The sequence below is a fragment of the Eriocheir sinensis genome, chromosome 40 (assembly GCF_024679095.1).
Source record: "Eriocheir sinensis breed Jianghai 21 chromosome 40, ASM2467909v1, whole genome shotgun sequence".
Classification (NCBI taxonomy): Eukaryota; Metazoa; Arthropoda; class Malacostraca; order Decapoda; family Varunidae; genus Eriocheir; species Eriocheir sinensis.
In genome coordinates this window covers 9092996-9117150 of record NC_066548.1, presented here as the reverse complement: position 1 = coordinate 9117150, position 24155 = coordinate 9092996, and the positions used below count along the sequence as shown (strand labels likewise).

At 42.0% G+C, this 24155-nt stretch overlaps 1 long non-coding RNA gene across 1 annotated transcript in view; it reads right to left on the bottom strand.

The window, feature by feature from the left end:
- LOC127009441 (uncharacterized) overlaps window positions 1-24155 on the bottom strand; it is a 95274-nt gene that overhangs the window by 27088 nt on the left and 44031 nt on the right. Inside the window, exon 3 of the long non-coding RNA XR_007761984.1 lies at window positions 3971-4051. This is a non-coding gene — a long non-coding RNA (uncharacterized LOC127009441). The remainder of the gene's footprint in view (window positions 1-3970; window positions 4052-24155) is intronic.

Sequence of the window (24155 nt, the reverse complement as noted above, 5' to 3'; positions counted from 1 at the left end):
GAAATGTTCAAAAGTACGTAGCAAATAACGAGAAAAATATACGAGTAATACTGTACACCACTTGATAAATAATATATATATATATATATATATATATATATATATATATATATATATATATATATATATATATATATATATATATATATATATATATATATATATATATATATATATATATATATATATATATATATATATATATATATATATATATATATATATATATATATATATATATATATATATATATATATATATATATATATATATATATATATATATATCCTTCCACTAACGACGACATTTTTCTTAATACTTCCACTGCCTACCAATCAGTTTTTTTCCTCTCTTCCCACTAATATTTTTCTTCATCCTTTATGCTCGGCACGATTTTTCTGTCGCAACACAGACCACGAATTGTTTTTTTTATCCCTAAGCTTAGCGCCGACCAATTTTATAATTCTCTTTTCTCTATTTTGTTTTCTTTTCCCCATCCTTTTATTTATAGGTATATTTTTTTTATTCTCAGCCCTCGCTTCCATGACACACAAGCAGCAAGTGAGGAGCGCGAGGGAACGAATTCTGCCCCACACCGGGTGTTAGGAGGCGGGGGAGGGTTAGGCGGCGTGTGGGTTTGGAATGACCAGACGAGTGTGAGATGCAGATGTCAGTGTGGAGGTGGGCTTGGTGTGGGTGTGGATGAAGTTATGGATCTCAATGCTAGATGTGGGTGTTGTTGTGGGCGGGCTTTATGTAATGTGGGTAGAATGGATGCTGTTGCGACGTTGGGATTATTCTAGTGATTCGTTCTTTCACGTTCCATTTCCCCTTTTATTTTCATCCTGCTATATTCTGAACTTTATTTCCTTGCAGTAATGCAAGAAAATAAAACACAAGGAATACTGCTGAACATAAATTATCTTCTGTAATATTTACCCGACTATTATGAGCAATATTTAGCATGAGGTTAAAAATATTCTAGTGGTATATTACTCTTTTCATTTTTAAAGTGGTATTTACTTGCTTGCTCTTATTCTTGACAAGTAAAGAGAGTAAGCTCACAGTGACTAAATACGCTGAGTGTTTTTCTGTTTTTTTATATATTTGTGTTTATCATTCCAGTAAGTGTTAACGTTGGTGTGTTTTTTTTCCATGTGTTTTAAACTTTCTTGTGACATCAACATCAGTCACGTACACCCCCCACCCCCAAAACGGATAAATATACATACCCCCCCCTACACACACACACACACACACACACACACACACACACACACACACATCATCTTCTCACCACTACAACCTCGCCCCACAAGAACAAAACCCACCACCACCCCGTTCCTTTACTCTCCCCCTCACCATCACACCACCACCTAACAACACCCATCATCATCACTAACATCAAAAGAAACAGCCTCGCGCCACGTCCTCCTCACTGCCGCCGCCTCCCCGTCCCTCGCCGCCCTCCCCCGGACATAAACAAACCATTGGCTCGGAATAAAAACAGGCGAGACAGAGGCGACGGAGGGAGAACGGCGGGAGGGAGGAAACGAGGGAGGGAGGGAGGGGGTATGGCACAGGAGGGAGAGGGAGGGAGGAATACAGTATGCCAGATCCCTCCGCCGGACCAAACGGCCAGAGAAGGAGAGCTTACACCTTCTCCGGAAAAGTTTAAGTGACGATAAAAATTCTGGGCAGCGGCGAACAAATGTAGGAGTGTATCAGGGGGGTCATCCCTCGCCCCGTCCTCCCGCCATCCCCCTCCGTCCTTCCTTCCTCTCTCGCTTTTTCTCTTTCTCTCCCTCTCTCTGTGTCTCTTTCGCCTTCTCTCTTTCCTTACCTGCATGCGTCTATCTCCCTCTTTCCTTACTTCTTCCTTCTTTCTTTTTTTTTCTTTTCATGTTAACATTTTTTTACTCGCTTTAGTTCTTCCCTTCTTCCTGTTTTCCTTCATCTTCCTATCTTTCCTTCTCTGTCTTATCCTTTTTCCTATCTTTATCATCTCCTTCCTCTCCTTCTGTATTCTTCTCCATTCCTCCTTCTTTTCCGTCTCTCTCTCTCTCTCTCTCTCTCTCTCTCTCTCTCTCTCTCTCTCTCTCTCTCTGAGACTCACTTCTCTATCAGCCTCTCTCTCTCTCTCTCTCTCTCTCTCTCTCTCTCTCTCTCTCTCTCTCTCTCTCTCTCTCTCTCTCTCTCACACACACACACACACACACACCCTATCTTGCTTCCCTTTCCCCTCCGCTTCCTCACCCTTCCTTCTCCCTCTTCCTCTCCACCTCCACCTCCTCCTCCCCCCTCGCCCTCCCCTGCTTCTGTGACCGACGGCGCGCCCCACCACCACTGATGGAGGCATCCGTCTTCCTCCACCACCTCCCTGCCCAGGTGAGCCGCAGGGGGGGAGGAGGAGGAGGGGGGGAGGCCACTGACGCACGGGCACCAGGGGAGGGAACAGAGGAAGAGGAAGAGGAAGGTGAGGAGGAAGAAATAGTAAAGGGAAGATGCGGAGAAGAACGAGGACAAGGAGAATGATGTTGAGGAAGAGGAGGAAGAAGAGGAGGAAGAGGAGAGAGAGAGAGAGAGAGAGAGAGAGAGAGAGAGAGTGTGTATAATGGGAAGGAAGCGAAGGAGGACGAGGACAACGAGGAGAATTATGTTGAAGAGGAAGAGGAGGAGGAGGAGGAGGAGGAGGAGGAGGAGGAGGAGAAAAAGAAGAAGAATTTTATGTAAGGGAATGTAACTTGAAATGATGATATGATAAAACAGAAAGTAGGAAATATTAATTTTCCTCGTTGTAACACCCACACAGGAAAATAAATCCTTCATGCTGTTTAATTGTTGTTTTACGTTGTTTCTTTACGCCTGTCGTGTTCGTCTGCCTCTCAATATTTATTATGAAAACAATGATAATGACAGAAATGATAATAATAATAATAATAATAATAATAATAATAATAATAATAATAATAATAATAATAATAATAATAATAATAATAATAATAATAATAATAATAATAATAATAAAGACTGGAATCACGAATCATTATCATTATTATCAATACATATTATTATTATTATTTTCATCATCATTATTATCATTATTATTATTAACAAAACATTATCATCATAGTTATTGTCATTGGGAATATCATTTTTATTAATGTTATTATTATTCCCAGTGGAGCTGTTACTGTTTTGTCTGTTATTAATGCCGTATTATCAATAATTTAGCCATTAATGTGTTCTAAAACCCTTTCGTGGAGTGGCTGGCGCGCCGGCCGCACAGCAGAGATTTAGGGTGTGAACACAGGGCTCGGCTGATGGGTGTTTTGTTGGTGACTCAGCCCCATGATCGTTAGTTACATTTTACCTGTAGAAACGGTCCCTCCGTGAGTAAGGTTCAGTGTGAGCAACTCGTCTCCCACTCCACACCTGGGCGTATATATTTTTGTCCTTTTTATGAAGTTACTTCTTGCAGTAATAACGTTTTATACGCTATTTAGCTTTCTCATTATATTGTAACAATCTTATTAATTTGCTTTCATGTTGAACTAACGAGGCTGTGGCAGCGATAATGTTAATAGTTCCCATGTTAATTAGAGAACCAATTATATTCTCTGTACTTGCACAAACTTTTAGTCAGGGTTGCGTTTTAGGGAAAAACTGTATAAAGTTAATAATCATGGGAGCCAAGCCTCATTACCGGCTCACGCATGGCTGCCAGCAATAGCTACACAACGTTATTCAAGTTTATTACGATTCCTTCTTTTTGCAGTGTTCTGGCAGCGATTGTACATAAAGTCAGTCTACACCATCTGATCGTGGACGAAATAATTGATAATGTGCTAAAACTACAAGATATATGTCCTTACCCATGTCGAAGTAATAAGTTACACACACAATCAATACAAAATTACAACTACCTGGAAATAGCAACACTCATCATGCACCCACGCTCAACACTTACCGAAGCACGCCGTAACACCCTTCCTTGACGGTTCACTTGGCACATCCTTCCTTCTTACGGGGCACCAACACGCTTACCCCGCTGAAAAGATGAAAAAAATTATAAGTAGTAAACAAGTGAATAACACTCGATAAAAAGATAAGGAGATAAAATGATAATGATAATAAGTGAGACATATGCCTTAAAAAATAGCTAACAAAATGAATTATGCAAATGAACAAATGCAAATCAATAAAACAAAAAATAAATAAAGTAAAACAATGAATAAAAATGGATAGAAAGTGATGAGAAGATAAAATGATGATGATAATAATAATAAAACCGATAACTTAAAAATAGCTAACAGATGAACACTAATTGATAAAAAGGATAAGGCGATAGAATTATGATGATGGAGATAATAATAATAATAATAATAATAATAATAATAATAATAATAATAATAATAATAATAATAATAATAATAATAATAATAATAATAATAATAATAATAATAATAATAATAATAATAATAATAATAATAATAATAATAATAATAATAATAATAATAATAATAATAATAATAATAATAATAATAATAATAATAATAATAATAATAATAATAATAATAATAATAATAATAATAATAATAATAATAATAATAATAATAATAATAATAATAATAATAATAATATCAATAATAATAATAAGCCCATTGACCTTTTCCCCTCTAATTTAAGTTTTTTTTTCTATCTTTCAAATCTTCTTCCCATCTCTAAACGCCTTCCTATATCTTCCTCCAAACCTTTTACTCCTTCCTCCTCCTCCTCCTCCTCCTCCTCATCCTCGTCCTCCTCCTCACCTTGCCCTTCATCTTTTCCATCCTCTCCCACCCTCCTCCCCTCGCCCCTAACCCTCCTCTCCACCTTTCCTGGCAGGCTTCAACTCTGTAATCCGATTTCAGGTTATTCTTAGCTCGCCTACTTAAATATGTTATGTTATTAGCGGCTTCATCTTATTATATTTGCTGAACTTTGAAGAGGAATAAAAAAACTTAACTATTTCGAAGAGTTTTAGTGTTTTGCGTGTGTTAATTAAATGCGTACACGTTTATACACACACACACACACACACACACAAGGATAGCCCACCTAAAAAGCAAATGTCTTATCCATACTTCATCCATCGCTATGTGCTTCTCTCTCTCTCTCTCTCTCTCTCTCTCTCTCTCTCTCTCTCTCTCTCTCTCTCTCTCTCTCTCTCTCTCTCTCTCTCTCTTCTTCTCTCTTCTTCGCTGTTTCCTTTCCTCCTCCGCCTCCTCCTACACCTCTTCTTCCCTCACCACCACCAACACCACCATCACCATCATCACCACCTCCTCCTACTCCTATTACGCACTACTACTACTACTATTACGCACTACTACTGCAACTCCTTCCGTTCACCACCCTCACCACCCCACCACCATCATCACCAACACCACCAACACCAAAAATACCAACATTATACCATTCCTTCCGCTTTACCTGTGCGCCGCCCCACCTGGATGCCATTTCTGCTGCGTGTGCCTCAAATACTTTCCCTTTTACCGCGGTGTCCTGGGCAGGCACCAAGGATGCACCGGGACAGGCAGGCAGGCAGAGCGTCTTAGGTACATGGGATCTGGCCTTGTCATGGGATGGGATATGGGGACGGGGCGCGTGAGAGGGAAAGGAAGGAAGATAGAGAAAGTATGGTAAGGATGGGTTCGAAAGGATATGGTCAGGGAAGTGGATAGAGGGGAGTGGAAAAGGTGAAGAGAAAAAAAGAAAATATTAGCAAAGAAACGAAGAGAGAAGAGAGAAGAAGAGGGGAAGGGAAGGGAAGAAAAGGGAAGGGAAGGGAAGGGAAGGGAAGGGAAGGAAAGGGAAGGGAAGTGAAGGGAAGGGATGGAAAGGGAAGGGAAGGCAAGGGAAGGAAAGGGAAGAGAAGGGAAGGGAATGGATGGAAGAGAAGGTTAGAGAAGAGGAAGGGAGAGAAAAAAAAGCGCAAAGGAAAGTTAGAAAAGATGTAGTTAAGGAAATGTATAGAGAAGGCTGTAAGGAAGAAGAGAGATGAGAGAGAGTTGGTTAGTGGAAGGAATGGAAAAGGGAGAGAGATGTATATAAAAGAAAGAGATACGAAGGAAGAAGAAATAGGTGAATAGATATGAAGGTTTTCGTTTATCTTATATTTTTGTTTAGATATATTCGTTTGTTTGTTGATTTTTGCTGGTTCAGTTCCTCTTCCTCTTCTTTTTCCGTTCTCTCTCTCTCTCTCTCTCTCTCTCTCTCTCTCTCTCTCTCTCTCTCTCTCTCTCTCTCATCCTTTTCACCTTCCCAATTTCTGTGTTTCTTTTATTTTTTAATTCAACGAAGCCTAATTCTTATATAACGTGACTACACACACACACACACACTCTCTCTCTCTCTCTCTCTCTCATCTCTTCTCTCCATCTATTCCACACATTCATCTAAGATACAAAAAATATCATCTTTGCATTCTATTCACGCAGTATAAAACATCTCTCTCTCTCTCTCTCTCTCTCTCTCTCTCTCTCTCTCTCTCTCTCTCTCTCTCTCTCTCTCTCTCTCTCTCTCTCTCTCTCTCTCTCTCTAAAGAGTGCGTGTTTTTTTTTTACACTTTCCTTTCCTCACACGCACCTTCCCACACCATCCTTACACACACACACACACACACACACACACACACACACACACACACACACACAAACACACACAGGGCCTTCTCTTTCTCCCCCTTTCCTCCCACCACCATCCCCACCACCTCCTCCTCCCCTCACCTGGCCGCCTCACCTGCCTGCAAATAGCGCCCTGGTCAGTTACCGCTTCGTTAATTGCCCAAAACGTCTATTAAGGTGCTGATCCGGTTCGCCTCTCCCCCTCTACCCCCTCTTCCTTACTCTCTCTCTCCCTCACACCTCCTTTCCTCTTTCTCCTCTGTTCCTTTCCTCCCTTCGTTTCTTCCCTCCCTCTCTTTCTCTTGTTCGTCTCTCCTAAACCTTTTCCTCCATCTCATACCTCCTCTTCCACCTTTCCTTCTTTCCTCCTTTCTTCCTTCCTTTCTTCTCTGCCTCCCTCCTTCTCTCCTCCTTTCCTCCTCCTCTTCCTCTTTTCCTTCCTTCCTTCCTTCATTTCTTCCTACTTTGCCTCCCTCCCTCCCTTGCTCTTTCCCTCCTTTCTCCCATCCACTCTTTTTCTCTCTCATTCTATTTCTGTGTGTGTCTCTGTCTCCCTCTTTTTCTTTTCCGACTATTCTCCCTCCTCCTCCTCCTCCTCCTCCTCCTCCTCCTCCTCCTCCTCCTCCTCCTCCTCCTCCTCGGGCACACGGAAAATAAGAAGGTTTCGAAGCAGGATATTTTTGGGAAGGTCCTCAAAGTAGCCTGTGTTTTATTTTTCCTTTATTTTTCGGTTTTTCTTTTTCTCTTTTTTTTCTGTTCGAGTTTGTGCGTGTTTGGGGAGTAGGTTGTGGGGGGGGAATGGGGGGGGAGGGATATGTCTGTCTGTCTGTCTGTCTGTCTCTCTCTCTCTCTCTCTCTCTCTCTCTCTCTCTCTCTCTCTCTCTCTCTCTCCCATCTCATCTCACTCTCCCAATCTCTCTCCTTCACGTAAATCATCAATATTCTTTTGCTGCAGACTTTCTTTGATGCACACACACACACACACACACACACACACACACACACACACACACACACACACACTTCTTAATCACCCTCTTCCATGCCACTCAAACCACCTTTTAACACGGGAGGAGGAGGAGGAGGAGGAGGAGGATGGGGCGAAGGTTGTGATGGAGGTGGTGAAAATGTTGGTGGTGATAGTGGTGGAGGTTGTAGTAGTAGAGGTGGTGGTGGTGATGCCGATGGTGACGCTGAGGATGCTGGAGATAGTGGTGGTAGTGAAGACGGTGGTGGTGGTGGTGGTGGTAAAGTTGGTGACGGAGTGTAGCCCGGCAAACAACCTTGATTAAAAACAAACAGAAAATGGCCTGATAACAAGGTCTCCCTCCTCTTCTTCTTCTTCTTCTTCCTCCTCCTCCTCCTCCTCCTCCTCCTCCTTCTTCTTCTTCTCCCGCTTCTCCTCCTCTGCCTCTCTCTGAAGAAAATTTCCCTCCCACCTGATAATTACATAAAATTCCCAATCCTATTACGCGTGACATAAGCTCTTATAAGACCATTAGGCATTTCCTTTCCTTTAAGTAATCCAAACGCGGGCCAGAAACCAGCGAATTTTCCGGCCCTTCACTTCCCTTATACCTCTTCCCTTTCCTTCCCCAGGCCACGCCTCCTTGTTACCCTGGCCTCCGCTGTCCTTCGGCTCCCTCCCTCCCTCCCTATCCTCTCTCCTTTCCACCCGCCGCCGCTTCCTCCTCCTCCTCATTCTCTTTAGTCCGCTCTTTCTCCTTTTCCTCTTCCTTCTCGTTCTCTTCCTTTTGTTCCTTCTTGCCCGTTGTTATTTTCTTCTTGTTTTCGTTTCCTAACATTCCTTCCTTTTTCCTTTTCCTCTTTCTCCTCTTCCTCCTCCTCCTCCTCCTCGTATTGTTCTTCCTTGTTCATCCTTTTATTCCTTCTCGTTCTCGTTTCCTTCCTTCCTTCCTTCCTCTTTCTCCTCCATCGTCTAATTCCTCTGCGGTTTCTTCTTTTTCTTCTTCTTATTCTTATTATTATTATTCTTTCTACTTCTTTGCATCCTCCTCTTGCATTCCTTCTTTCTCTTTCCTTTTATCTCCTCCCCTCTTATGATGTTCTCTTGCTGTTTTACCAAATATGTCTGTGTAGTTCTTTCCTCTTCTATGTCGATTATTTCTTACTTTAAATTATGCCTTTTATGTATATGTGTTTTCTTTTCTTTTTCCTGTTTTTTTACAGCTTTTTTTCTTTCTTTTATAATTTTCGTTGGGTTATTTTTTTTCGTATTCTTTGTTTCGTTCAGCTGTTCTTGTTGTGCTTTGGTATTGTTGTTGTTGTTATTGTTGTTGCGGTTGTTGTTTTTGTCGCTGTGTATATTGTTGTCTTCTCGTTCCCCGCTCCATTCCGCTGACCACCTTGTTTCCCACGCCGCGTAATGGAATATATTCTCTCGTTCAGAAGCATACGAAAAAATGGGAAGCAATAGTAAACAAGACGAAAGGTGTGGCGGTGAGGACAGGTGTGGCAGCGGTGGTGGTGGTGGTGGTGGTGGTGATGATGGTTCAGTGTCTCATCCAAGAAAAATGCTGAACGATAAAAAAAATGTTCTTCTGGAGTTGATCGAGAGAGAGAGAGAGAGAGAGAGAGAGAGAGAGAGAGAGAGAGAGAGAGCCCTACTTACACGCATGCATACCTGAAATCATTAAGCACATCAGGTGTACGAGGGCGGGGATGGCGATAAATTGAGGGATATAATCATTACCAGGCAAGTAGTTCAGGATGAGATAGATAAGCTTAAGAAGAACAAGTCGCCAGGTCCTGACGGGATATTTCCGAGGGTATTAAAGGAGTTAGGTGATGTAATCAGTGACCCACTAACCGACATCTTTAAGATGTCGGTAAATACTAGCTATGTGCCGAGCCTATGGAAAGTAGCTAATGTGACGCCGATTTTTAAAAAGGGGGACAGGTCAGTTGCTTCAAACTATCGCCCAATTAGCTTAACATCGGTTATAGGGAAGATGCTGGAGTCCATAATAGCCAGGAACATTCGGGAGCATTTAGAGAAACATAGCTTAATTCACGACTCGCAGCATGGGTTCACAAAAGGTAGGTCATGCCTCACCAATCTCTTGTCCTTCTACAATAAAGTATTTGAGGCGGTTGACAGAGATGAAAATTATGATGTAATCTATCTTGATTTTAGTAAAGCGTTTGACAAAGTTCCTCACCAACGACTGTTGCTTAAATTACAGGCTCACGGAGTAGAGGGTAAAGTTTTGAACTGGGTCAAGGCGTGGCTTAGCAATAGGAAGCAAAGAGTGCAAATCAATGATCAATGACTTAGATACAGGAATTAGTAGTGATGTTAGTAAATTTGCAGATGATACCAAGATCGGTAGAGTAATTGAGTCGGATCAGGACGCTAGTATTCTCCAAGGTGAGCTCAACAGATTATATGACTGGGCGGATAAATGGCAGATGGAGTTCAATGTAGGGAAGTGCAGTATTCTGAGTGTAGGTAGGAACAACCCTCACATAACTATTGCTTAAATGACACTCTCATAAGTAGGTCTAAAAGGAGAGGATTTAGGGGTCTTAATGAGCTCTGATCTCCGTCCAAGGGCACAATGCATTCAAGCTAGAAATCGAGCTAATAGGGTACTGGGATTTATTTCAAGGAGCGTAACAGAAGCCCTGAAGTCTTCCTCAAACTATATTTAGCATTAGTTAGACCTCATCTTGACTATGCGGTTCAGTTCTGGTCACCTTACTATAGAATGGATATCAAAATGTTAGAATCGGTGCAGAGGAGAATGACTAAGATGATTCAGGGTTGAGAAACTTGCCATACGAGGGAAGACTCAAACAGTTAAACTTGCATTCTCTAGAAAGGCGAAGGGTGCGTGGAGACATGATCGAGGTTTATAAATGGATGAAGGGCTTTAATAAGGGAGACATTCATAAGGTTTTGTTGGTAAGAGAATCGGGTAGGACACGAAGTAATGGGTTTAAACTGGATAAATTCAGATTCAACAGGGACATAGGCAAAAATTGGTTTACTAACAGGGTGGTGGATGAGTGGAATAGGCTTAGCAGTCATGTGGTGAGTGCCAATACAATTGTCACATTCAAAAATAGACTAGATAAATTCATGGACAGCGATATTAGGTGGGGTTAGATACACGGGAGCTTAGGGTCAAAGGAGCTGCCTCGTACAGGCCTACCGGCCTCTTGTAGACTCCTGCGTTCTTATGTTCTTATGTTCTTAAAGTAATGCAAAACAAACCTTCATGAAAACCAAATTAATTCAAGTGTGCGAGAATTTAAACTTCCGGATCATTTAATCACTTGAGCAACCACCACCATCACCACCACCACCACAACCACCTCCTCCTCCTTCCTTTCTCTCTCTGTCGGTCCAAGCGTGTCTCCCAAGGCCATAGACGCAGGACCAGGACAAACGACGGGGCATTTGCTCGTGATGGGGGCATGAGTCTCCCCCGCCAGGTAATCTAATTCCTACAGGTAAGGCCCTCGTGACCCCCCATTCACTCCGGGCCCTTCCCTTCCCTGCCCCTCTAAGCCTCCTTCCTCCGTCCCTAACGCCACCACTTCCAGCCGTCCGCTCCCCTTCAGCCATTTGTCTATCCCATAACACTGCCGTTCACCGCCTCTCCGTCCCCCGCCTATCCATCACTCTCTGTCGGCGGGGTATATGTAGACATCTTACGGACTCACAGCATCAACGGCAAACATTTCTATCGTGTTCCTCTCCCTCTCTCCCTTTCTCCCTCCACTACATAAGTCTCATTCCTCCGGTCACCTTCCTCCCCTTTTTCCCTTCTTTCCGTCTCTCCTCTGCTATTCGTTCATCCTATAGCAGTTTTTTTTCTTCCGGAGGACTTTCTCGAGGCTATTCTTATACTATGTACTATCGATATACTTTTGTTTTTCGAGGTAGATTTTCATTTTCTTTCATTTTATCTTTGTTTTTTGCTTCGCCAAGGCGTGAGGATGACTGACTCTGTGGGGGCAACTGTGCTTCTTTGAGGTTACTCTTGTAAACGTTATAAACGAACTAAAAAAGGCTATAAGGGAAAAAAAGTTACTTGAAGAAAAAGGAAATACGTCCTGCCAACCACAACCAAATCCTACTAGGCTGTCAATATAGGGCTTGTTTCTAATTTGCCCTACCTGTACTGTACTATATATATACGATAAATATTTGCCTCTGGCTTTATATTATTTCCTGTGTATCTTTTAAAGCTTCTCCGTATAGCAATGGCTTAGGCTTTCTATTCAATCACTCTCCGCGTCCCCTCGTGCCCCTGCCGTCACCTGGCCCTAAACACCAGCTGCCACTTCTTCCCGTCACGCATAAAGACGCTGATGGACAACATGGGCCAGCCGGCTACCGCTAAAAAGGTGGTTAACAGTTCGCTGGAAAAAAGGAAAAGAATATGTCCATCATAACGAAATCTTACTAGTTTGTCACCGTAAACTCAGACCTTGTTAGACTAACCGATACTTGGGGCCTGAGAGACTGTAACGTTAGAATCTTCGCATTAATTCTATTTCTTTTTCGAGGTTATTATTACCATGTATGTAAAGAACACTCACGAGAACCCTAATCTCCTTTCTGGCCTTTGGTATAGTTGTTGTGAGAACCGAAAGGAATTGAGAAAACGGGCGTTAACCTTCAGACCTGACCACCACCACCACCACAGGCACCATCACCTCCACCACCTCCAATCACAAACACAGATAGAACTGCAACCACGACCGACCACCACCAGCCACTACCAACAACTTCCATCACAAACACGGACCTGCATCCACTTACAACAATCACAACCACCACCTCACCTCCCATTACAAAAACTGGCCTGCAACATCGACAACAACAACCGTCACCACACCTCCCCCTCCCATTACAAACACCGACTTGCACCACTAACTCTAACCACCACCACCACTACGGTCCTCCAACAACGACAACACACCGCAGCGTCTCGCCTCGTCTCGTCTCGTCTTGTCAGGGAGTATGGCCACGTTTCTGGGCGACACACAACGCCGTCACCTCAGCCTCGACACGGCCGGCCACTCGACGCGTGTTCCGCCGCTCAGGTCAGGGTGGGGCGGGATCCAACAGTGACGCCGACGGTTCAGTAGTCAATGCACGACCTTCACAGTGTTTTTGTTTTAGGTTTTTTGTCTCGGAGGCCTGGACCACGAAGGCCATAAGGGAAAACCCATTTCTCTATATTGTGATTTCAAGGATTTCTTTCTTTTTCTGTCTGTCTGTCTATCTGTCTGTCTGTGTCTGTCTGTACCTGTCTGTCTCTTTCAAATCATAAGCTTTCTTCATGATTCCTTTACAGCTGGGACGATTGAACTAAATCACTAGATACAAAATGATGCAATTATAATGAGCATACTCTCTCACTAGAACCATTACAGAGCATGCGGTTGTTAGTGAGCGCCATACATCGGTCAAATACAAGACAAGGAGTTGGGTGGACAGTTCAAGGGCAAGGCAAGGAGGCAAAGGTGAGTGTATGTATACGACCGCGTACATCTTGCTGGAAAGGTGGCAACACAAATGCTCTCCCTTTCAAAACAATAAAAAGGCGTGTGTGATAGAAAACAAATAAATATAAGAATAACAAAATAGTATAGAAGGTTCACGTCATAGTCAACATTATTACTCTTTTTTTTATGGTATAACACACACACACACACACACACACACACACACACACACACACACACACACACACACACACACACTCTAACACTAACACTAACACAAACAAACACACACACCAAAACACTTACATACATACATATACACATACATACATACATACATACATACATACACTTACTCTTACAAAGCCTTCCCCGTCCCTCGCCCCCCACGTCCTTGTTCCCTTCGGGCTCGTAAAACTGGCGAAAATGGAGAGTCGGAGGAGGGAGAGATGGAGGGAGGGATGGAAGGAAAGGAGGAAACGAGAGACAGAGAGACAGGGAGGGAGGAAGGGAGAGAGCGAAAGAGCCACAGGTAGGGAGGGAGGGAGAGAGGGAGAGGAAGGGAGGGAGAGAGGGAGAGCATCAGAAAATATTCGTCACTCCGGAGGAAGACCAACTTGGGTGTGCCATAAAGCTCTCCGCCGTGCGTGTGCGAGGCGGTGCGTCCCCTGCGGCGGCGGCGGCGGCGAAGACGAAGGCGTCGACGATGACTTTTACATGATAGCATTGATAGTGATGATGGCCGAGAAATAGCAATGGAGTAATTTTCTTGATATAGTGGTAGTATTAGTGCCCATAGTAGTAGTATCAGTAGTTGTTATTTTATTATTATTACCATTATTTTTGTTGACAATAAGGAAAGCAGCTCAAGGGCAAAAACAAATGAGAGAAGAATAAAACCCGCTAATCACTGCTCCTGTATAATAGAGTATGACGAGTGGCCAAAAGAGAGGTCGATTTCGGATGAAGAGGTGTCTTGATACTCTCCTCTCTTTAGTATACTAATATGAATACTATTACCACTACTATTATTATTATTGTTGTAATTGGTATGATCGTCATTGATGATGGCTGTGTTTCCCTCCTCAGCCCGTCTGCCCGTGAGTGGCGGCGGCGTGTGTGTGGCAGTGGCCGTTAACACACCGCAACGCACCTCAGAAGAGAGTACACCGATCAAACTTCCGGAGGCGTCATTAATACTACAATTGTTTATTATTATTATTATTATTATTATTATTATTATTATTATTATTATTATTATTATTATTATTATTATTATTATTATTATTATTATTATTATTATTATTATTATTATTATTATTATTATTATTATTATTACTGAGTTATTCATATTATTAACACCAACACCAGAATCATCATTATCACCGTTATCATGAATCAACAGTTGCTATCGATACTTTTTTTTATTTTTTTAGATAAGAGTGACACACGTAAATTATTGCGTGATAGTTATCGTCACACACACACACACACACACACACACACACACACACACACACACACACGTATAGGCCAGCCTCTAAGGTCCAAACCCTTATTAGTAATTCTGCACCGTTTGTCGTGGCCTCTGCCTTGAAATGTCTACAAACTCCTACATTACCCTCTGCCCTTTGGAAATTCAGGTGTGTGGTGTCAAGTATACGGTGACCCATGTCCTGCACTGCTACACCTGCCCACACCTGGCTGCCTCACCTTCCTACTGCTCTAACACCACTGCTGCTATGCCTAAAATTCTTTCATTCCTCAGCATCTATCACAAAGACTATTAAAGCACTATCATATATTACCACTGCCTTAGCCTTACTACTACTCCCACCATTCTTCCATTACTCAGTATCCATTACAACCTGATTTTTATTCTCTTTCGGTTACTCTATCAACTATTTGCAAGAGCAGCGCTAGCAGGATTTTTTGTTTCCTCCTTTTTTGGGGGCCGCCTCCTTTGCTCTGAAAAAATATACTACTAAAACACTACCACATCTTAATATTGTTTTAACCTCATTACCATGGCCAACAGTCCTCCATTCCACAGCACGCATCACCAATATTACCATACCAATACCATATCTTATCTCTGTCCTACCACCACTTCTCTGTCCATGACTATATCCTCCCATGAGGACCCTTGCTCCTTCCCATCACCACCACCATCATCACCACTGAGCAACCTGTATTTTCCCATCCCACTTTAATCACCACCAATACCTTCAACTTTCGCATTCAAACACTCATGCTTCCTTAAGGCACCACCAGTACCACTCATCTCCACCCTCCTCCCTTATCCACTAGTAGCAGTCATAATTATCCACCCTCTTTCACCCCATCCACTTCATACATTTATAACCACCAAAACACATCGAATTCCACCTTAAACCATAGCTGTAAAAAAAAAGAACAGACCCACGGAGAGCACACACGAGACACAACAGACAAAAATCAAAAACATTTACGCCCGAGAACAAACACAACCACCGTCATCCCAAACCGTTCCTAGTCCATCCACGTAAAGCTAAAATAGTCTTGTTTGGAAAATGGTGAAAAAAAAGAAAGGAAAAAAACATGAAGTGGAGAGGAAGGAAGGGAAACAGCCACGGTCTTTTTTTTTTAGGAACCTTGTGTGTGTGTGTGTGTGTGTGTGTGTGTGTGAGGAAAAGAGAGAGACAGACAGAGAGCGAGAGCGAGAGAGAGAGAGAGAGAGAGAGAGAAATCGGCAGCCCGCACATATTTTCACACACATATACATAAATACAGCAAGAAACACACCCACATTCACATTCTCCTAAGCTTTTCGCGTCATAGATCACACTAATGTTTTGTGTTGCGGCGAGAAAGTGAGACCCGAGATGAGGGATACCACACACACACACACACACACACTCTCTCTCTCTCTCTCTCTCTCTCAAACGTTTCTCTAGCGAGACCATTAAGGGACAGAGTGGGGGAGAGAGAGAGAGAGAGAGAGAGAGAGAGAGAGAGAGAGAACAAAAAAGGAGGTGGAAGAGAGAATGTGTGAAGAGTGAGGAGGAGAGGTGGAGGATTAAGTGGAAAGGAGGAGGAGGAGGAGGAGGAGGAGGAGAGGGGGAGAAGTGTGAAGAGAGAAGCACGGAAGTGGAATATAGAGGTCAATAGGTGGAGGAGGAGGTGGAAGAAGTGAAATAGAGGTGAGGAAGTGTGAGAGGGGAGGAAGGTGGAAGAAGCGCAAGAGAGGTGGTGAAGTGAGGTGGAGTGAAGAGTGGAGGTGAAGGTGGATGTGAAATGTTAATCCACCCGCTCCCTCAAACAAGCACGTGACCGCATTTCCATTAAAACATGTCCCCCAAAACTATGTGAAATATGACTTAATTACCGTATTAAAAATCTCTCTTAATGACGCCCAGTATCGTAGGAAAGCAGATGACAGTGGTAATCATGTATTTATTTTTTACCATTTTGCTACATGGTGCTACAGGAAATAATGGTCTAAAAATATCGAGGTATGCATTGAAGGAAATTTTATATGCTTTTTGTTTTTGTTTTACGGGTATAGAACGTAAATTGATGATGATGATGATGATGATGATAGTGATGCCTTTCCAAGTTAAAAAGGATGAATGAATGTGAATGTCTTAGAGGTTGTTGAAGTTCTCCTTTTTCTCCTCCTCCTCTTCATCCTCCTCCTAATCTTCACTTCTCTTTCAATATATTCGAGTTTTATTTTCTCTGTTGTTTTTGTTTTTATTTATTGTTCCCTTTTCTCTTGTTTTGTATTTTTCTAATTTCCCTTTTTTTGTTTTTCTTCATTTAAAATTCCGATGTTTTTTCTCCATTTATTTTTTTTATCTTCCTCTTCTTCTATTTCGTATTCTTTCCTTCTACTCTCTCTCCTTTCGTCATCCATTTTTTTTTCCTTTCCTATTCGACCTCTTTAAATTCCTTCCTTCCTTCTTCTCCCTTCCCTTCAACTTTCATTCTCGTTCCTTTCCCTGCCTTCTTCCCCCTTTCCCTTCATCATTCATTCTCATTCCTCTCATTTCTCACCTAACTATATCATTCCCTTCCTTCCACCTATCTTTGCTCTCATTTTCTCTTCCCTCCCTTCCTCTCTCCCTGTATGGTTTCCTTCATTTCATCCTCGTTCCCTTTATCTCTGAATCTCTCTGCTTACCTATTTTTTCACGTACCTAAATTTTACCTTTCCTTTCATCCCTCGTACTATTTTTTTATATTCTTTCCTCCTTACCACCCTTTCTCCCTTCCCCCCTACCTCCCTTTCTCCCTCCATCTCTTTTCCTTCCTTCCCTTCTTTCTTTCATTCTTTCTTTCTTTCTTTCTTCCTCTCTTCCTCCCTCTCTCCCTCCCTCTTACCAGTAACTATTTGGGTTTAGAAAAGACTAAATATATGCAATTTAATTTCCACCTAAACTTTTTGGGGTCTAAAAATCTTTTCTCATTTCCTCCCACTTACACGAAATTTATTTTATTGTAATTAATGTGCGAAGTAAGAGTGTAAATATTTCATTCTTTTTTTTTGTCTTAAACCCCGAAAAATAAAGTACATTACATTACCTTGGCCAACATTAATAAATAAAACTCTCTCTCTCTCTCTCTCTCTCTCTCTCTCTCTCTCTCTCTCTCTCTCTCTCTCTCTCTCTCTCTCTCTCTCTCTCTCTCTCTCTCTCTCTCTCTCTCTCTCTCTCTCTCTCTCTCTCTCTCTCTCTCTCTCTCTCTCTCTCTCTCTCTCTCTCACTCTCTCTCTCTCTCTCTCCTCCTCCTCTCTCCTTCTCTCATCCACCCTCTCTCCACTCTCTCTCTCCTCCCTCCTTTTCTCCCCTCAACACACACACACACACACACACACACACACACACACACACACACACACACACACACACACACACACACACAATGACACGCAACAAGTATACACCGGTCTGTCTGTATCTCTATCTGTCCCTCTGTCTGTCTGTCCGTCTGTTCCGCCGCATTATCCACGCACACACGCGGCCGCCGTTAAAGCGCCATCTAGTGTAAATTCATTATCTATTACCTGGCGAGTTAGCGGACGGCGGCTGGAAAATTCAGGCATCACCAGTACTTTACGAGGCAGCGGCGGGGAAATAATAGAAGCCGCCCGCCGTGTATCGTTCAGTGTGGCAAAACTAATGACGAATATAAATGACGACAAGAGCAATGTAAACAGATGAATGTACAAATAAGTAATGTTTCGGTCGGTTTGACAAAAGTAATGACAAATAGAAATTATGACAAGAGGGAGATAAACAGAAGGATGGTGATGTTTTGGGTTCGCGGATGACATAAATATATTAGTCACTTTTTTTGGAAGTCGTACAGGCAATGTGCCGTTCGTTTTGGTGAAAGTAATGACGAATATAAATGATAAAGAACGAGAACAAGATAAACAGATGAACGTGTCTTTAAATTATGTTTCGTTCGGTTTGGCAATAGTAATGACGAGTATAAATGATAACAAGAGATGATAACAGATGGATGTGACTATGAGTAATGTTTCGTTCTGTTTGGCAAGAGTATTGACAAATATAAAGGAAAAAACGAATAATGTGAACAGATGAATATGTCTGTAAGTTAATTTTTGGGTATATACATGAAAAAAAAATTATACTATTATTTTTTTTTTTTTCATGCGTACTGGGCACATTTCGCTCGGTTTCCCAAAATAAATATCACAAAAAAATATATAACAACATCAATGGAAACATAAATACATTCGTAAGTAAATATTTGTGTATATACGAAATGAAAAAAAAAATGAGATACTGTGTTTTTTCTCCATTTGCTTTCTATTTCATCTCGTATCTTCCTTATCACTATCTAGTACCAGTATTTTTCTTCCCTCTCACCTCTCTTCTCTCTTCTATTTCTACTAACTCTCTCCCTCTCTTCTCTCCTCTCTTCCTCTTCCCCTCTTCGAATATCTCTTCCCTTCTACCATCCTCTCTTCCTCTCTCTACCTCTCCATCGTACCACTCGACCTTCATCTTTTCCCCGCTCTCCCTTCCTCTCTCTCTTCCTCTCTTTCACGCTTCCATTTTTCTCCCTCCCTTAACCTGACGGGACAACATCCAAAATGGGGGATATGCTAATGTCCAGGAGGAGCGAGGCCCAGGTGGAGGCGCGGCAGGTAAGGCGAAGCAGGTGAGTCAGGCGGAAAGATGTGGGCGAGGGAGCGACAGGGAAGGGGAAGGAGTGAGAAAAAAAATTATATATGTGTGTGTCTCGGATGGTTGGTGGGGAAGGGGTGGAGGATGTGCGTGTGGAGGGGTGCAGGGGGTGAGTATAAGTGTATTGGTGTATTGGGTGATTATCGTGAGTGTGGGTGTGGATGAATGATGGGTGTGTGGTGGTTGTGGATGGGTGTTAGTGGTAGTGGTGGTAACAGTGGAGGTAGTGGTGTAAAATGGAAAGGAAAGGGGTTGGTAATGGATGGGTGATGGAGGGTATGGATGTGTATGCCTGTATCTTTATTGGGAGAGGTGGATGGTGTGACGGGTGAGGAAGTGTATGGAGGTGGTGGTGTGTGGGTTAGGTGGATAGGGGGGAGTGGACTATCTAGTGATGGTGATGGTGGTGCTGGTTATGGCAATGGACTTGATATGTGTATATAAAAGAGATGAAACACTAATAAAGGAAAAAAAAACTAAAACACGAAGGTTCTAACACACACGCACAGGTACAGATAGAGACAGATACATAGATACATAGATAGGTAGGTAGATAGGTAGATAGATAGAGAGGGAGAGAGATATGTCACACCTGCGTGCGAATGTCTGTCGGTAATAAGGTTCGGTTCACCTGGTTTCACCCCTCACGTGGCCCTCACCTGCCTCATACCTGCCTCGGAATAGGGGATGGACAACGGCTGGGGAAGGGAGGGAAAGGAAGGTGAAAGGAGGAGAAACGAAGGTAAGAAGAAAGTAGAAGATAAGAAAATGAAAAAAATATAAAGAATTAAGAAAAGAAAGAAGGAAGAGAAACACGAGTAAGATGAAGAAAGAGGAAGAATACACGAATAAATAGAAAGAAAGTACAAGGTAATAAAAAATACAGATGAATAATATAAAGAAAGTAAAGAGCGAAAAGAAAAAAAAGAAAACATAACTAAAAAGAAGAGAGAAAGAAGACAGACAGAGAAAATAGAAAACCAGAAAACCAGTCTCGAGAAGGTGAACGTTGGAAGGGAGTTGGAACTTCTCATCAAACCCTTTAAATCATAAGCCCAATAAAAATAACGGGGGGAAAATAGGCGTTTCTGGGAAGGATTTAAACCTACGAAGAGCATAAACATAATTGATTCTACACTTTTTTCCGCCTCTTTCTATTTAATATTTTTTTCCTTACTCTCCTCATCCATTTTCTCCTCATCTCCTTTAATCGGTTTCATCCATCATCTTTGTGTTGCTTCTTTTGGGGTTCGCAGTTATTCCCCATCTCCCTCCCTCCCTCCCTCCCCCTGTCTTCTTTTCTCTCTCCCTCCCTCCCTCCCTCCCTCCCTCTCCCTGTCTCCTTCTCTCTCTCCCTCACTCACTCACTCCTTTCCTTGCTTCTTTCCTTTCTCCCTCTTTCCTTTCCTTCCACCCCTCTTTCCCTCCTTCCTTTCTTCCTTTCTTTTCTTTCTTTTTTCCTTCCTTCCTTCTTTCCTATCTTCCTTCCCACTCTACGTTATTTCTTCCCTTATTTTATTCTCTCTACTCTCCAGCATGTTCAAGTCCATTTTTTATTTCCCATCTCCCTCGCTCTCTTTCCCTCCTCTCCCTTCTTCCCTCCTGTCTTTCCTTCTTCCATTATTCTATTCTCTCTATACTCCCCATCATCTTCCAGTCTGTTATTTTTTGGTTTTCGTTTGTTTTTATATACGTTTCTACATTCATTTATAAAGCATGAGTTTGTCAGTCACATTAAGGTATGAATATATTTGTACAATCTCTATCAAACCTCCCTATTTTTACCTTCTTTCCCTACCTTACCTCCTCTCTCCTACCCTCTCCTTCCCTTCCCTTCCTTCATTTTCCTCACCATTATCTTACGCAGGCTTTAAATTACCTCGCATTATTTACTCTCTTTTATTCACACACTTTCCCTTCCACCTCATTCTCCTCCTTCTCCCACTACTACGCTTTTTACTCCCTCTCTCCGTACCTCCCACCCTACCTACCTACCTCCTCCTCCTTCTTCCTCCTTCCCCCTTCCTCCTCCTCCTCCCCGCCGATGTGGTCTGAGTATAATGAGACCATCATTCATTTTGCGTGTAGCTATTACCGACACCCTTTAGTAGCGACCACCCCACTACATCGGCCGAGCACTCCCCCTCTTCTACCCCCTCTCTCCCCTCTTTCCCTTCTTCCATCTCCTCCTTACCTCCTCTTGCTCCGACTGCTTCTATTCCTCCTGCTTTTGTCCCCCTCCTCCACCTCCTCCTGTTCCTTCTTCCTGCCTTATTTCCTTATTTCATCGAATTCACTTTCTCTCTCCCTCCCTTTCTTATTCCCGTCTTTTTTTCCTACCTTTCTTTTTCTCTCTCATTCTCTTACTCCTTCGTTCCCACCTTTTCTACCTCTATTTTTCTTACCTTCTCCCATCCTTTCATACCTATCTGATTTCCTTTTTCTACTTTATCCAACCCCGTCCTTCCTTCCTTCCTTCCTGGTTTCATGTATTTCCTACCTTTCTATATCTTTTCTACCTTATCCTCGTCCTCCATTTCCTACTTCATCCCACCTGTTCGCCTTCCCCTCTACCATCCTTTCCTTCCTACCTCTCTCTTTTACTCTTTTCTCTCCCTTCACAAATTCCAACCCCTTCTCTATCGTCCCTACTACTTCATTCTATTAGCTCCTCTTCTCTTCTCTCTTTTACTTCTTCCTTCCCTCCCTTCATTTCTTTCATCTCCTCTCCTTTACTTCATCTGACTTCTCCTCATTTTCCTCTTCTTCCTCTCCTGTACTCCTTCCCTCCTCTTTTTTTAACTTTTTTGTCCTCTTTTCCTTATGGTCGTCGTTCCCCTTCTTTCCTTCTTCTTTTTCGATTAATTTTCACCCTACCTTTTTTTGGTCTGGTGTTGCGTTTAGGTTTTGTGGCGTTTTTTCCACTTTCCATTGTTGCTACACTTCCTTTTTTTCTTTTTCTTTCATTTTTTTCTTTTTACGATTAATTTTCACCCTATTTTTTGGGTTGTTGTTGTTGTTGTTGTTGTTGCTGTTGTTGTTGTTGTTGTTGTTGTTGTTGTTGTTGTTGTTGTTGTTGTTGCTTTACATTTTTAGTATTTTTTCTTCCGCATTGCAACTACACTTCCCATTTTTTTTTCCTTATTTAATTTTTTTACGATTAATTTACCAACAACATTTTTTTTTGGTTTGGTGTTGCGTTTACTTTTTTTGGTATTTTTTTCTTCGCCTTTCTTCTACACTTCCTTTTTTTTCGTTTTTTCTCTTATTCTGTCTCTTTTTTTTCTCTCTTTATTAGCATTCACCACTGACCTTGTTTTTCACCCACCACCACACAAACACCCACCAATTCTTTTTTTTTTTCATTTCCATTCATTCCGCTACACTTCCTTTTATTTCCTTTCTTTATTTCCGTTTCTCATTTTTTCTCTCTTTATTAGCATTCTCCATTGACCTTACTTTCCTTAACTCAACCCAACTCAGCCTCCACCACACACACACTCCCACCTAACTCTTTTTATTTTCATCCCCTTTCATTCTTACACTTATTTATTCATTTTTTCATCTCTTTTCTCTCCTTATTAGCATTCACTATTGACCTTATTTCCTACCTCACCTTAACTCAACCCAACTCAATCTCCATCACACAGACTACCAGCAACTCTTTTTATTTTCATTCCATTTCGTTCTTTTACTTCTTTATCCATTTTTTTTCTTATTCATCTCCTTTTCTCTCCTTATTAGCATTAACCAATGACCTTATTTCCTACCTCACCTTAACTTAGCCAGACTCAATCTCCACCACACACACTCCCACCCAACTCTTTATATATTCATTCCCTCTCGTTCGTACATTTCTTTATTCATTTTATTTTTCATCTCTTTTCTCTATATTAGCATTTACCTCTGACCTTGTTTCCCTACCTCACCTTAACTCAACCTAACTCAATCTCCACCAAACACACTACCAGCAACTCTTTATTTTCATTTCCTTTCATTCTTACAATTCTTTATCCATTTTTTCTTTTTTTCTCTTTTCTCTCTTTTAACATCCTCCACTGACCTTGTTTTCTCACCTAACCTGAACTCCACCACCAGCTCCACTACCACCACACACACTCCCACCTAACTCTCCATTTTCATTCCCTCTCGTTCTTACATTTCTTTTTCCGTTTTCTTCTTTTCATCTCTTTTTTTCTTTATTAGCATTCACCTCTGACCCTGTTTCCCCACCTCACCTTAACTCAACCCAACCCAACTCAATATCCACCACACACACTACCGGCACCTCTTTATTTTTATTCCCTTTCATTCTTACACTTTATCCATTTTTTCATCTCTTTTTCTCTCAGTTAACATCCTCCGTCGACCTTGTTTTCTCACCTGAACTCAACTCCACCACCAACTCCACTACAAACACCACACACATTCCCACCCAACTCTTTTTATTTTCATTCCCTTTCATTCTTACAGTGTTCCTCTCGTTGTGTTTGCCCGCCTCTCGGTCTTCCCCTCGCTCGGCCCTCTCTTCCCCCTCACCTAAACGAATCTTCAGGTACTTTCCCCTCACCTCAATCGGCCACTCATCTCCCCTCGCCTCATCCGGCCTAACCTCGCTAAACCGTACTACATCGCTTACCGTGGGCCTAACTTCGCTTCATGGACCTTCACCTTCCTTCCTTCCCTTGCTCCCCCCTTCTGGTTAACTCTGGCTTGCTTCGTGTTAGTCTGTCTTTTCATGTTGTAGTTTTTTTTTTTGTCTTATTATTAGTCTTTTGGTTAATCTTTGTTGCTCTTTGTT